The 15,953-nt window shown below is 44.9% G+C and overlaps 1 protein-coding gene across 1 annotated transcript in view; it reads right to left on the bottom strand.

Annotated features, from left to right (window-relative positions):
- Positions 1-15,953, bottom strand: part of cdk17 (cyclin-dependent kinase 17) — a 141,533-nt gene that overhangs the window by 85,120 nt on the left and 40,460 nt on the right. Inside the window, 1 exon segment of the mRNA XM_055652758.1 lies at positions 7,400-7,592. The gene's annotated coding sequence lies outside the window, so the exon portion shown is untranslated.

Genomic DNA, 15,953 nt, shown 5'->3' with positions numbered 1-15,953 from the left:
TAGACTACCGGCACTTCATCAATGTTGCACACCAGACTGACTCCGATGTTGTAAAGGCCTCCCTCCTACTCAATCTTGCTGGGCCAGGAGCTCTACGCCGCTCCAGAACCTTCAGATATGCCCCTGCGGTTCTTGATGACAACGACCAGGTAATAACTCCAGCGGAGTCACCCGACGATTATATGGTGGAGAAGTGAACGATGGAGCAGTTGTTTGCAGACCTTCCTTGTGCCATCATTGTCGATGACATCCTTGTGTACAGGAAAGACGTGGCAGAGCACGACTGCAACCTCAAACTCGTTCTGGAACGTGCACGAAAAGTCAATCTCAAGCTTAATCCGGACAAGTGCAAGTTCAGGGTCCCGGAGGTCACATATGTCGGACACGTATTCACCTCTGGCGGTCTCAAACCAGACCCTCAAAAGACTGACGCCATCACCGAGATGCCAGCCCCCACTGATGTGAAAGCCTTGCAGCGCTTCCTGGGTCTGGCAAACTACCTCAGCAAATTCATCCCGAACCTCAGTGAGCTGAGCTCTCTACTACGACAGCTTACGAAGAAAGATACCACATGGATGTGGCTCCAGCAGCACCAGGCGGCCTTCGAGGTGCTCAAGTCCAAGCTGAGCAGTGCGCCGACCCTGGCCTTCTTTGACCTTGATCGTCCGGTGACGATCACCTGTGATGCCTCAAAATTTGGACTTGGCGCAGCCTGTCTACAAACGGCCTCTGATGGCACCTTACAGCCCGTATTGTATGCATCTCGCACCATGACTGAAACGGAGCAACACTACCCGCAGATCGAGAAGGAACTGTTGGCTGTCGTGTTCGCCTGCACCAAGTTCCGCGACTTCCTCTATGGAAACACATTCACGGTAGAGACGGATCATCAACCCCTGGTAACGATCCTTAATAAGCCCATTCATGCCGCTCCCACTCGCCTTCAATGCATGATGCTGCAATTGCAGGGTTACGACTTCACGATTATTTACAAGAAGGGCAAAGACATGCACCTTGCCGATGCCCTCTCTTGCACCCCACGGGATTCTTGCGAACAACGCCCACACGAGCGAGAAAGCTTCACGGTCCTCGGTGTCGACTTCGTCTCCAGCAGACAGCTACGCACCCTGGCTACACACACTGCCGCCGATGAAACACTTCAAGTCCTATCGTCCGTTATCAAGACAGGGTGGCCTGACAACATATCCAACACGCCTATGGCGGTGTAGCCATTCCTCCTCGTCCGTGACGAACTGGTTGTGCAAGACGGCCACAAAGTGGTGGTGCCCTCATCGTCAAGGGCCACAAAGTGGTGGTGCCCTCGTCACTAAGAGACGAGTACTTCGCGGAGGCACACAGCGGACACCCCGGAGCTGATGCCACGCTCACGCGTGCCCGCGATTTCTTTTACTGGCCGGGGATGGCGAAATACATCCAAGATCGCGTAGCCTCATGCCCCGCCTGCAACAGCCTCGCGCCTCATCAGCAGTGACAACCGCTCCTACAACAACCCCCGCCAGCACTGCCCTGGACGTCGCTGGCGGCAGACATCTTCGAGTGGTGCGGAAAGCACTATCTCGTTCTCGTTGACTCTTTCTCCAATTGGTTAGAGATCGACCAGCTGCACTCCCTCACGTCCGAGTCTGTCATACGGAAGAGGAAACGACAATTCTCTGCCTATGGGACCCCGGTAAGCCTGCAAACCGGCAACGGCCCCCAGTTCACCAGCCACACGTTCAAGCTTTTTGCTGATCGATGGAACTTTCAACGCATCACAAGCAGTATAGATTATCCACAGAGCCATGGACTCGCTGAACGCGCCGTCAGAAGCGCAAAGTCTTAAAAGCGTAAAATCTTCTCCCTTTCGGTCTCCGCAGACGGGTTCGGTGAAGTCCTCGCCTCCTGGTCTTCGCTCTCCTTTTCTCGATGAGGGGGGGAGGGTTGGGTTCGCACGCGCTCGGGCCATGTGAGTCGACCCCCGGACAGATATGGGGAATATGTTTAACATGTGCATGCCACCCCATGTTTGGCGAGTGTGTTTCATTTTAAAAGGGGAAGGATGTAGATTGATGCTGTTCAGCCACTAACCACATGTTGCTAGCTTTACTAACTCCACCCCATCACCAGAGCTATAACAGCACTCCCCTCCTCCTGCAGTCAGCCAGATGCTGCACGAGGTCCCAACGGCAACAGCTTCCAATGCTGTGCTTGTACAACAGTGATTAAAGTTGTGTTTGATCTAATGATCTATTGTCATCAGTCTCACATCATTTACAGACCTGATGCCCAGCATCAGGGGAGTTTAAAAGAATTGCCTGCAAAGATACTGGTTATATTAAATTAACATTTTCAAAACTCACCGAACTAGATGATTGTAAAATGATAAATGTGCCTCTCGTGTTTAACAAGGGTGGAAGAAAAAAAGTGGGAAATGTAAGCCACTTAGTTTTACATCTATTGTTGACAAGACACTCGGGTCAATAATCAAGGGTTATCATTTTGAAACGAGCTTTGGCATCAACGTGGGTTTATGAATGGCAAATCGCGTCCAACAAATTTGCTTGACTATTATTTTAGGAAGTAACAAGCAGTGTAGATTAGGAATATTTCAGGAACTACCACTGCCCCCCACTGGCCCCTGCCTGAAGCCGTCCCCCTCCCCAACTGCAGGACTAGCCCAAGAAAAGTCCATTTGGCTAAAAATGTCTGTCCTAGTCCTCCAGAAACAGCCCCTTTGGCCCACAACACCCATACTAGCCCCCCAGAAAGCCTCCCTCTCACTGGTCCTTGCCTGAAGCCCTCCCCTTCTACCCGCTGCAGGGCGCTTCCCTGCTTCCCTCCTCCCCCTCCTCGCCCCCCCGGCCCCGTCAGCCCCCACCTGAAGCCACCCCCCTCCCTCGGCTGCAGGACCCTTCCACCCCCTCCCCCACTAAGCCTGCGGAGAGCTGCTAAGAGTGGATGGGCAGGGGGATGGAGTGAGTACGTGGAGGGAGGGAGGGCAAGGGACGGAGTGGGAGCGGAAAGGGGATCAGGGGCATCATAACAGGAACCCATTAGCCGCGCCTGCGCATTTGGGGGCTATGGGTGAGTGGTGGAATATTGCGTTGGAAGACCAGGCCTCCCATGTGACAATGGGACCCAACTGGTTCCACTTAGTCCAATTTATATTAAAGACCAAGTGGAAAGTACAGCATGTTTGGTGTTTAAGTTAGCTGTCGACATAATGGGAGGATGTGTGGATAAGGATATTATATTTACATTCTATTCCAAGCACATGGTGGGCAAAATCTGGACAAATGGAGTACAATATATCGTAGTTCCAAGTCATGCATGGGTTGGAGTTTAGAAATAAGGTAGTTTTATTACAATTTTACAGGATGCTGGTGAAGGCACACCTGCAATTCTGCACTTGGTTTTGGTCCCCATGTTTAAGAAAGAATATATTGGCACTGGAAGTCGTCCATACAGTAACTTACCAGGCTAATGTCTGGGATGAGTGGGCTAACCTATTAAGGTAAGCTAAGTAGAAGGCTGGGTAACTCTCAGCCCCAAAGAGTTGCAGAGCATGGTTGATAATTATTTAATGTTAAAGAAGAAACTGCAGATGCTGGAAAATCGAAGGTAGACAAAAGTGCTTGAGAAACTCAGTGGGTGCGGCAGCATCTATGGAGTGAAGGAAATAGGCAACGTTTCGGGCCGAACCCCTTCTTCAGATAATTTGAAGATAATTTTTTTTGATATGTTGAAATACCGAGGACTACAGGGAGCTGGCTTAGAGAATGAATTAGACCAGGGTTAGATCAGCCACGATCACATTGCTAATTGGCCATGCTATCTGCAAACATGAGTTATTTATAAATTATGTGAAGCTAAAATAACATCACAACAAAGAAAATTGCTCCCAAAGTGAAAATAAATATGTTTTAAGCTATTGGTCAAGAGGATTAATTGCAAAGCCATAGTTTAAAATTGATTGTTCAGCATTGGAAGAATTTAAACCAGCATCTGCCGTTCTTTCTTACACACTATAACTTCCTTTCCTTTCTCACACCCCCTTCTTAAACAGTGGAGGAAAGAACTGCAGATGCTGATCTAAATCGAAGGTAGACACAAAATGCTGGAGTAAGCGGGAGAGGCAGCATCTCTGGGGAGAAGGAATGGGTGATGTTTCGGGTCAAGACCCTTCTTCAGTGGAGTTACATTTGTGATTTTCCAGTCCTCTGGAACCATATCCGAATTGTGATTCTTGAAAGATCATTACTAATGCCTCCACAATCTCTACAGTGTCTCACAAATTTGATTTGAGTTTTTTTTTAAGTAACCAAGGTCATTGAGGGCAGTGTGCTATACATAGCTATAAATAGACTTCAGCAAGGATTTGATGTGGCTCTACATGGTGGGCTGCTTTAGAAGGTTAAATTGCATGGTATTCAAGGAGAGCAAGCTAACTGGAATCTGAATTCGCTTAATGGTAGGAAGCAGAGGGCAATGGTTGAAAGTTGTTTTTCAGACTAAAGGCCAGTGACTAGTGGTGTTTCAGAGGTTGTTGCTGGGCTCATTGTTGTTTGTGTTCTATATCAACTATTTGGATGAGAACGTACAAGGCAAAGTTTGCAGATGATATCAAAATAGGTGGTAAAATGGACAGTGAAGATGGTTATCAATAATATGTGGGATCTTGATCACATGGGCAAATGGATCAAGGGATGGCAAATGGAGTTCAATTCCGATAAATTAGGTGTTGCACCAGGGAAGGCAAACTAGGGTGGTACATTCACAGTGAATGTTGGGCTCTGGGGAGATCTATAGAAGAAGTACAATTTATACAAATTCCTGAGAGTGTTATAATAGCTGTGCACAGCAGTGAAGAATACTGTAAGTACGCTGGTCTTGATCAGTTAGGGAACTGAATATAGGTTGGGATGTCATGTTGCAGTCCCACAAGAGGTAGTGTGATCAGTTTTGGTTACCCTGCTCTAGGAATGATGCCATTAAGTGGAAAACATTGTAGAAAAGATTTACGAGTATGTTGACAGGATTCATGGAACCGAGTTACAGGGTGAGATTGTGCAAGCTAGGACTTTATTCCTTGGAGGTTAGGAGACTGAGGGGTGTAGAAAGGTATGAAAGGAAAATCGCTTACTCGCTAAAGTTTTATGAGATTCAAGCCCCACATCAAAGGAGATGAATCTTAGTCCTTTAACTGAGCAATCATCAGTCCATGAACTTTGTACAACATCACAACTAAAATGTGTCAGAAGAAACTGCGGATGCTGGATTACACCAAAGATAGACACAGAAGACACTCCAGCATTTTGTGTCTATCACTATAAAAATGTTGGATATTTTGAAACATAAAAGACTTCTGATGTTGGAATCTGGAACAAAACTGTTCCACTGTCCCTAGTGCAACTTTCTTATTCAAGCCCAGCATGTCACATGTCAAGACCAGCAGACGGTATGAGCCGTCTCAGTTTAGACAAAGGGGGAGCAGTTTGAAGAAACGACCCGAAACATCACCCATTCCTTCTCTCCAGAGATGCTGCCTGGCCTGCTGAATTACTCCAGCATTTTGTGTCTATTTTCAGTTGAGACGGAGTTACATTCACTGAACCTCTGACATCTGTGAGGCCCCACCCACCACTCAGACTGTCAAAGGCCTGTAAACTTTGCCCCTCACACCACAAAGCCATGCTCTGTAATCTTTGCCAATTCCACCATTGGAGAAAGGTTTATACTGTCTACCCTCTCTATGCCTCTCGATATTATATATTTCCATCAATTCATGGCATTTCGGAGAAAATAATCCAAGTATGTCCAACCTCTACTTGTAGATAATATCACCTAATCCAGGTAGTATTCTGGTAAACCTCTTATGCACAATTCCTTAGATGCGTTATTAATTTTAAGGATAGTAGTTCTAATAGGCTGTGGGACAAGGAGTTTTTTTATTCCAGTGTTTCGTGACCCAAGTCACAGAATTACATGAAATTTTCACATATTGTGTAAAAAAATTATATAAATCACCCCTGAAACTCGTCATGAACAAGACTTGCACATTTTCTATTAAATTAAAGAAAAACTGAAAATGTTTAGGTATTTTTAGTCCAATCAAAGCACGTTTAACATTGAGATGTATGCCAGTTGGCCAATCACGCGCTTTGCTTCAGGCTAGCACACAACATGGCTGAGAGTGCCTCTACTGATGCCTGTTTTACTGGAGATTCCGATGAAGGCTCTTTGTCGTGGAAACTTGCAGCAGGGTAATTGAATTTAGTGAGAAAAGCATTAAGAAGTCTGAAGAATGTGCAGCTAAGTGGTTGAAGTGGAAGAAAGTCTTGAAGGCAAAGTCCCTGCTGAGGTGCTGCAACACAAAGTTGTGAAACTTTGTGAATCAACTCAAACTGAAAGGTAAGATCTAAAGTCTGAATTTATGAAAATTAATCTGTATGGACTAATTAATTTAATTGCACCCTTTATAATGTGAAAAAATGAGATTTGGAGGCTGTACATTCACTCAATCATTCATTCATTCATTCACTCAATCATTCATTCACATCACTCACTCATTCATTCATTCCTTCATTCAATCCTTCATTCATACCTTCATTCATTCCTTCATTCAATCCTTCATTCAATCCTTCATTCATTCATGAAGTTGAGGGCCTAAATTATATGTATCAATACAAGGTAAATTAAACATTTTCACTAATGCCAGCTTGTTGTAGAGTAATAAGTCTTAACCATCTAATCTCGGAGCTGCCTGTGATAACTTACCGGGGAAAAGTGCTCCGATCGCAGGGCCTATGTATTTAACATAGTGAAGCCGCGGTCTCAATTAAAAAGATTCGCGAACGCGGATCATCTCCGCGGGCTGGGGGGGGGGGGGGGGCTGGGACATAGTGCCGTCTGTAGCGGCCATTAAGAAGAGGTTGAAATGTTATGAATTGAAGTCCATGCAGACTTAATGACTATGAGATGTTTTTTTTTGTAGCCTCTGCCTGACCCTCCACAGGGGATGGCCTCCCCTGCCATTAATATATTTATATATAGGTATAATAATATATAGTTTAAATGGACTGCAGCACAGAAATAGGCTGCCCATCGTGTAATATGGGCATTGGCCTCTAGATGGCGCTTACTTTCCCCATCTCATTTTCTATTTAGTTTATTTAATTAATGTGCAACTTTCGGCAATGACGAGTTATGACATCCTTCTCAATTATATTTCATCTAAATCTGTGGATAATTTCATGTAGTTTGGTGACTTGGGTCACGAAAACTGATTTCTAGACACATTTTTGATGCTCGGCCCACAGCCTATAATGCTATTTGCTTATATGTGTTCCGAAACATTTCCAGCCACACCTGTCGAATCTTGACAATTAAGGTTACTCACATATTTTAGTCACAGTTTCCAGTCTTTGAGTTTGGTCATCCTTTTACATTAATTTCTTCGGTTTGATTCGATGGTTTTATAATCAACTCCACGACCTACTTTTCTTTACAGTTCTTCAATCTTCCAGTGAATTACTTAGTGATAGATGGATAAATGACAAAACTGTTGTTCGATTCTTGTAGGTAAAAACGTGCTGTAATCAGAAACGAACAGTGGTAGAATTGTCAGTAGGTTGGTTTCTTATTTAGCAATACAGAGTAAAGATATCAATGATTAAGATAATTTTTCAGTTAGTTTTATTAGATCTTGCTGAAAAAAATAGAATGCAAAGTTACGATACAAGTGTCAAATTTTGAGTTCACAATAATTTGTCACCTTAGGTTCTGACACTTAGTGCTCATGCTGCAGAAATACACAGGTCACAATGACACAGGTCGCACAGGTCAACAAAGCACTTTGACGGAGCACTACACACAAACATCCATGAACAGTTAACGCCACATAAGAGAAAAGGAAACAATTAAAAAAATACAGATGAATAAATATCTTTTGGAAATTCTGAACAGAAAAAAGTTAAATTTCAGTGTCAATACGTATATTTAATTATAACCTTTAGATATGCAAGACATTAGACATCATCCCACCACCTGAAACAAGTAATTGAATTCAAGACTTTTTTGAAATTTCTGACAGAATAAGATAGGTTTAGAAGAATATAGGCCAAACACAAGCAGGTGGGACTATTGTAAATCGGCATCTTCGTCGGCATGGGAAAGTTGGGCCGAAGGACCCGTTTCCACGCTATATGACTCTCTGACTAAGTATCCAGTAAAACAAAAACACCACAAACAAATCAGAAATTTTAAGCACCACAATGTCTAATTAATGCACAAAGCAGTCTTGTACTTGAAACTGGCATGTTCAACAGAAAGACATTATAATGCAATTTTAAGATATTAAAAATATGGATACAACTGCAATAATTGTGATGCAAACACCAATTTATTTCAATGGGGTTAAATCATTTCCATCATTACAGGACAAGGCCAATGATTCTGCAAATGCATTGGAAAATCACTCATGTTGTGGCATAATTGCAATTTGGTACATATTTTATAATTAAAAAACATCAAAGCAAAAAAAAAGTGGCATTGGTTTATTATTATCATGTGCAGTGAGCTACAATTAAAAACTTTCTGTTTTGCATACTATCCTGGCAAACTTACCATACATATGTTCATCAAGATAGTACAAAAGGGAAAGAGTGCTGAATACTTTCATACGCATTACTCCAAGGCAACAATTTGATGAATGGACGTTCACTTTTCCTTTCTAACAATGGGAAAATAAGAATGGCCTTGGGGGATGCCCAAATTAGTATCTACTCTTCTACAGAAATCAACAATAGATTATCTTTTATGAGAATTTAAGTATCTTTGCTTCAGTTATGTTTCCAACCTCACCCTATTCAAGACCCCAAACAAGGTTATGCCAAGATTACATGACTGAAAAAGTGAACAATCATTTCAAAATGTAATTCAGTGTGAACATGACAGATCGTCCTTATAATCTTTGCTGTCCTGCATACGTCTCTTTCAACTAAAATACACATTTTTTTCATGGATCTATATTGAGCAATCATCTCTATAACTGCAATAGTAGCTTTACACATCTTCATCATTTGTACAGCAGCCCGTGCTAACACTCAAATTCACCTGGATCATTTCCGACATTTCCCTACCGTTTCTAGACCTCACTATCTTCATCGCAGGTAGCAGACTACTGACTGACATCTACTACAAACCCACTGACTGCCATGGCTATCTGGACTACACTTCTTCTCACCTTGCTTCCTGTACTCTACTCTACTCCCAATTCTTCCGTCTACGCTGCATCTGCACCCAGGATGACGTGTTCCAAACGAGGGCATCGGAGATGTCCTCATTCTTTCGGGAACGGGGGGTTCCCCTCCTCAACTAACGATGAGGATCTCATCAAGGTCTCTTCTATATCCCGGAGCTCCGCTATTACTTCCCATCCCACCCACTCATAACAAGGACAGAGTCCCCCTTGTCCTCAACTTCCACCACACCAGCCGTCACAAACAACAGATAATCCTCCGATATTTTCACCACCTCCAACGGGATCACACCACTGTCCACATCTACCCATCTCCCCTTTCGGCTTTCCGCAGAGACCACTCCCTCCGTAACTCCCTGGTCAATTCGTCCCATCCCACCCAAACCACCCCCTCCCCTGGTACTTTCCCTTGCAACCGCAGGAAATGCTACACTTGCCTCTAACTCCCCCCTTGACCATCCAAGGACCCAAACAGTCTTTCCAGGTGAGGCAGAAGTTCACCTGCAAGTCCTCCAACCACATCTATTGCATCCGCTACTCTAGGTGTCAGCTGCTCTACATCAGTGAGACCAAGCTTATGCTTGTCGACCGCGTCGCCCAACACCTTCGCTCGGGTTCGCACTAACCAACCTGATCTCCTGGTGGCTCAGCACTTCAACTCCCCCTCCCATTCTGAATCCGACCTTTCTGTCCTGGGCCACCTCCATGGCCAGAGTGAGTCCCACCGCAAATTGGAGGAGCAGCACCTCATATTTCGCTTGCACAGTTTACACCCCAGCGGTATGAACATTGACTACTCCAATTTCAAGTAGTCCTTGCTTTCTCCCTCCTTCTCCTCCCCTTCCCAGCTCTTCCACAGCCTACCGTCTCCGCCTCTTCCTTTCTTCTTCCCACCCCCCCCTCAACCTTCACATCAGTCCGAAGAAGGGTCTCAACCTGAAATGTCACATATTCCTTCGCTCCATAGATGCCGCCTCACCCGCTGAGTTTCTCCAGCATTTTTGTCTACCCGTGCTAACACCATCTTGTAAGATGAAATCAAATTGGAGAAAATGTGATTATTCTTTGGTAAAACAAGATTAATGAGGAAGTGTAATAGGATGTGCTCAACTTAATAATGGGTTTGGGTAGAGAAATGCAGAAACTTTGTTCCAGTTGCAGGATCAATAATCAAATTTAAGTCACTCAGCAAACAAAAACTTTTGAAAAGAAACGTATTATGTGAATGAATGCTCTGAGCAGATTCAAAATTTCAAAAAGGGAACCGATTTGAAAGGGAATGAACACTGTAGGGCCTGGGGAAAGTGAAGGGAAGAAAAACTAACTAGATAGATGTTTTAAACATGCTGAATGGAATCATTTTATGCCACGTCTTTCCATGGTCAGGAAATACTTTTTTTTAAGTATCACTCTCCCCAAATGCACATAAACATTTAATCTAACTGTTCAAGAAAATATTTTAAGTTTGTGACCTCTTTGTGCCATTAACTGTGGCAGAAAATTGAAGTTTAACAAGCAGAATATACTTGTGGGCAATTTGTACAGCTTCAGATTACAATTAATACAGAAATACAATCCTAAAAAGGTGCTGCTCACTGTTATTCTGTACCAATAATTCTTAACTTGAAATCTGAATTATTTTCTCATCAGATTTGCTAATGCATCCATAAGCATCCTCTGGATGATAAGCATGGACTGCCAAGGAGATCAATAAGAAAATCTTTAACTATTCTTGATGTGACTGATTTAGCTTCAGTAATAATAATTTATAACAGGATGTCGCACTAAATTCTGAAAAAAAGCTGTTGCTGCCTTTGACGCCATCCATGACGCACTGCTAATTTGGCTTCTCTCTATTCTCTTATGTTTGAAACACATTAATTTGACCCTATGAAATCAGCATTGATTTTGAATCCCAGTGGAGCTGTGCTTCATTATTCAGCCACGTGAACATTATATAGATTATTATCAGCCAGTTTGTTAGCTTCGAACTTTAACCAATTTGTCAGTCAGCGTTAAAATTGATTTCGGGAGAAATGATATGAAAAATTTGCAAAACACGATACTTAACATAGTTTATCCGAGAACTTATTAATATGAAGAAAATATAATTTATACTTGAATGAGATCCATTTAAAATTCATGCACTAAGATGAAAATGCACAAATACAAATACAAACAGCCAAATGTTTCCAGCATTGTACTTTAACATTTCTAAACTCTAACTATTGTGTAAAAATTAAGAAACAAATTATAAAATTCAAATTTAATCATCTCTCTTATTTTCTCTCCATATCAAATGGAGTGAACAGTATTAATTGATTCATTCCAAAGTATAAAATGTACATACATATTACATTTAGTCATTTGGATACAACAAACCAATGGATATCAGCAGATAGGTCTGTGTAGTTGAATAGAATGTCAACATTGAGCAGGAAGTGCAACATTTTGGCAAATGCTGATAGTATGACTGAAGGTACAACTCACAATTCTTTTAAGACAAGATGTCAGACAAGCTGCTGTCCCCAAATTGTGGAACACTTTGAGGACAGGTCAACCAGCAAAAAAACCTGACCCGGATCCTGTATTAATCGTTCAGTTCTAGTCAAGGGCCCCCGAATAAACATGCCAAGGGAAAAGCAGTATATGGTAGGTCAACCAGCATAAAACCTTATTCCCTTCAGGTAGGATGGCTACGTCTGTATTGATCGTTCAGTTCTAGTCATGCAGGGCCCCCGAATAAAAATACCAAGGAAAAGCAGTATATGGTAAACTAATGATGGACTTCACCCAAATGGGGGGGAGAGAGGGGGGGGGAGGAAGGGGACTGCCACAGGCACGGTAGAGACCGGGGGGGAGAGAAGGGGGGGGGAGAGGGGGGGGAGAGAAGGGGGGGGAGAGAGGGGAGGAGGAGAGGGGGGGGGAGAGAGAGGGAGAGGGGGGAGAGAGAAGGGGGGAGAGAGAGAGGGGGGGGAGAGAGAGAAGGGGGGGGAGAGAAGAGGGGGGGGAGGGGGGGGAGAGGGAGAGGGGGAAGAGAGGGGGGGGGGAGGGGGGGGGAGAGGGGGGGGAAAGTGAGGAAGGAGAGAGAGGGGGGAGGGGGGGGAAGAGGGGGGGGGGAGGGGGGGGGAGGGGGGGAGGGGGAGGGAGAGAGAGAGAGGGGTGGGGGAGGAGAGGGTGGGGGAGAGAAGGGGGGGGGGGAGAAGAGAAGGGGGGGGAAGAGAAGGGGGGGGGGGGGAGGGGGGGGGGGAGACAGTTTTAAGAAGTTTAATAAAGTTAGCGGGCATTTTACCTTCCAGCGGATCTTCTAGGTCCTATAGGATCTTTGCTGAAAACTCCAATGAGACAATCAAAATGGCCGGTCAGCGAAAGAGATTGCCTTCGACTGCCCCCCTTCTAAGTAAATAGCAACCCCACTCCACGGGCTTCGACCAAACGGCAACCTATTTTTAGTCGATGCCAGTTTTGAATTTGTTGAAATAATCGCAGGAACATAGTTTGAGTATAGAAGCTGGGATGTAATGTTAAAATTGTACAAGGCATTGGTGAGACCAAATCTAGAGTATGGTGTACAATTTTGGTCGCCCAATTATAGGAAGGATGTCAACAAAATAGAGAGTACAGAGGAGATTTACTAGAATGTTGCCTGGGTTTCAACAACTAAGTTACAGAGATAGGTTGAATAAGTTGGGTCTTTATTCTCTGGAGCGCAGAAGGTTAAGGGGGGACTTGATAGAGGTCTTTAAAATGATGAGAGGGATAGACAGAGTTGATGTGGACAAGCTTTTCCCTTTGAGAATAGGGAAGATTCAAACAAGAGGACATGACTTCAGAATTAAGGGACAGAAGTTTAGGGGTAATATGAGAGGGAACTTCTTTACTCAGAGAGTGGTGGCGGTGTGGAATGAGCTTCCGGTGGAAGTGGTGGAGGCAGGTTCATTGGTATCATTTAAAAATAAATTGGATAGGCATATGGATGAGAAGGGAATGGAGGGTTATGGTATGAGTGCAGGCAGGTGGGACTAAGGGAAAAAAAAGTTGTTCGGCATGGACTTGTAGGGCCGAGATCGCCTGTTTCCGTGCTGTAATTGTTATATGGTTATATGGTTAACATAGAAGAAGCCTCAACTACGCGAAAACCACTTTCGACTATTAGGGAGAGTGACCAAAACCTCTGGGAAACTCACGGAAACCTTGGGTGGGGCGCAAATACGCACACCATTGTTTGTGTAGAATAGGTTACCCCTTAAAAAGTTACCTCTTCAAAATACTTCAAACAAAAAACATTTAAATCATACTTCTACAATGCACTAAAACATGATTTTAATACATCAAATTTCAAAACGTCCCTACCCTGGGAGGGGGGTCTCCCCCCTCCCATACCCTCCCCCGCACTCAGTTGCTCCACTACCTCGCCAGGTACCCCCATGGTGAGTGAACAATAATCGCCTAGCCCCCCCCACTTTCAAAAAACACTCCGCGGCCCCTGGTTCAGACAGAGAGCACTGCCAGATGTGAGTGGAGAACTGAGGCCAGTTGTCCGTGATGTCTCGATCCCAACGCCTCGTGCTTCAGAGTTGGCTAATGTTATTGATTTGTAATTAGCATGATTTGTAATTAGTTTACAAAACCGTAATTTATTTATCCGGAATATCCAGGGGGTTGGGATAAGTGTAATATTAAAATGACATGCAAGGTGTCAGGCTGTCTGTCGCAACATACAGCCCCGAAAACCCATTTTTTACCATTGGGAAGGTAGCACTATTGTCATTTGCAATACAATACAATACAATTTATTTGCCATTTGGACCCCTTGGGTCCAAACGAAATGTCGTTTCTGTAGCCATACATTACAAAACAAAAAAAGACCCGAGACACAACACAGTTACACAAACATCCATCACATCGCTGTGATGGAAGGCAAAAAAGCTTATCTCTCCACTGCACTCCCCCCCCCCCCAATGTCAGAGTCAGAGTCAAAGTCAAAGCCTCCGGCTACCGATGGCGATTGTCCCGCGGCCATTAAAGCCACGCCGGGTGATGCAAGGCCATTCCAAGCCACGCGGGGCAATGATGTAAGGCCCCGCTCAGGTACTCTTCAACCCCGCAACTCGGGCAGGAGAAGTCGCCGTTGTGGAAGCCCCGAAAAGCGGTCTCCCAGCAGGGACCCGCGGGCTCCCGGTGCCGCCGTCCGCCAGACCCGCAGTTGCAGCATCCGAATCTCCGGGGGTCGGGTCGCAGCAGCGCTCCGCCACCGCTCCACCCGCTCCGGACTCGGCCAGCCCCGTGACGGTGAGTAGTCGGCAGCTCCGCAGCTGGAACCCCATGTCGTTCCTGTTGGAGGCCACTCCACGTTGCAGCCCCAACGACAACGGAGACCCGACAAAGAAAAAGGTCGGGTCTCCCGTGCAGGGGAAAGATTTTAAAGTTACCCCCTCCCCTCCACACACATACGCCGACAAAAAAACAAACAAAAACTACATAAAAACGAGACAAAAATAATAAAAACAGACGGACTGCAGAGGCCGCTGCTGACGAGAGTCGCGCCGCCCACCGAATTTGCCACTAAACTATTATGTTTGTTTACCTCACTGACTATTTCTAAATCACCACCCCCCCAAAATTCCTTAGAAATTTCCCCAATCTTGTTGTTTTATTAATTGAACATGTAGATGAACATCCTCAGGGAGGGTAATGAGATGGAAACTGATTCAGATGCGATGTTTAAGAGCTTGTTCAAAGAAGGGGCATATTTTAAAGGAGTGACAGAGATACTTGCAGGAGAATGTGTGAGGAGGTTATTATTTGTCTTTAGTTTTAGCTTGAACCAGGCCATCTGAATATTCAAAGTTTAATATAGTAATTGTGCTGATACCGACTACACCCAACCACGTTATTTTTCCGATGCCATTTAAATTTCACTTGGATTTCAATCACTTCAATGTAAAAGTAATTGGGAATGGGGAGCATTGGAACAAAAATTTGCCCTCGGTACATATTAACTGTAGTACAGGTGCACAACCTTTTATCCGAAGATCCAAATAATGAAAACCTCCGAATAGCGACATTTTTTCGGTCCTTGAAGAAAGGTCCTTGAAGACGTTCACCGAGGGCGGCCCGCAGAGGTGACAGCGGAACCTCCGGTCGGTCCTCGAAGAAAGGGGAACTAAATCCCCATTCATAAAAGAGAAGGTGAGGGTATATTGCGCGGGAGGGTTAATAATTGACAATATGCTGCTACCTGCCAGCTGAGTTAAAAAGTTCCCACGGTAGACACGATACACAGTGTATCGTGAGTCTTGCGTGGGAACTTTTTAACTCAGCGTGCAGGCAGCAGTAGATTGTCGCTCCCTTCAGTTTCACCCCACCTACACCCCTCTGCTTCCCAGCCATGTGTGTGACCCCTTCCCTCCCCTCTCCAGCTCCCCGCTCATTGCACCGGCGCGGGGGCTTTGTACTGTCTTCACGTCGCGATGCTAGCAGCACAGTGCCAGTCACCGGAGACGTCAGGACCAACGGAACACCGACCCCCAGGCCCACTGCAAGCACGGAGATCCCAGATCAGCAACTCCAGCCCAGCCCCGTTCCAACTCCAGAGGAACACGCTCCCCGTATGGGCAGAAGCTGATGGTGTGCAAGGGATACGTCTTGTTCTTGGGGTCGCGCAGCTCGGGCTCTGGGCGAACTGCCACTT

Source organism: Leucoraja erinacea, chromosome 22 (assembly GCF_028641065.1).
Source record: "Leucoraja erinacea ecotype New England chromosome 22, Leri_hhj_1, whole genome shotgun sequence".
Taxonomy (NCBI): domain Eukaryota; kingdom Metazoa; phylum Chordata; class Chondrichthyes; order Rajiformes; family Rajidae; genus Leucoraja; species Leucoraja erinaceus.
The sequence above is the reverse complement of the archived record's forward strand: the minus strand, read 5'-3'. Positions and strand labels throughout refer to the sequence as shown.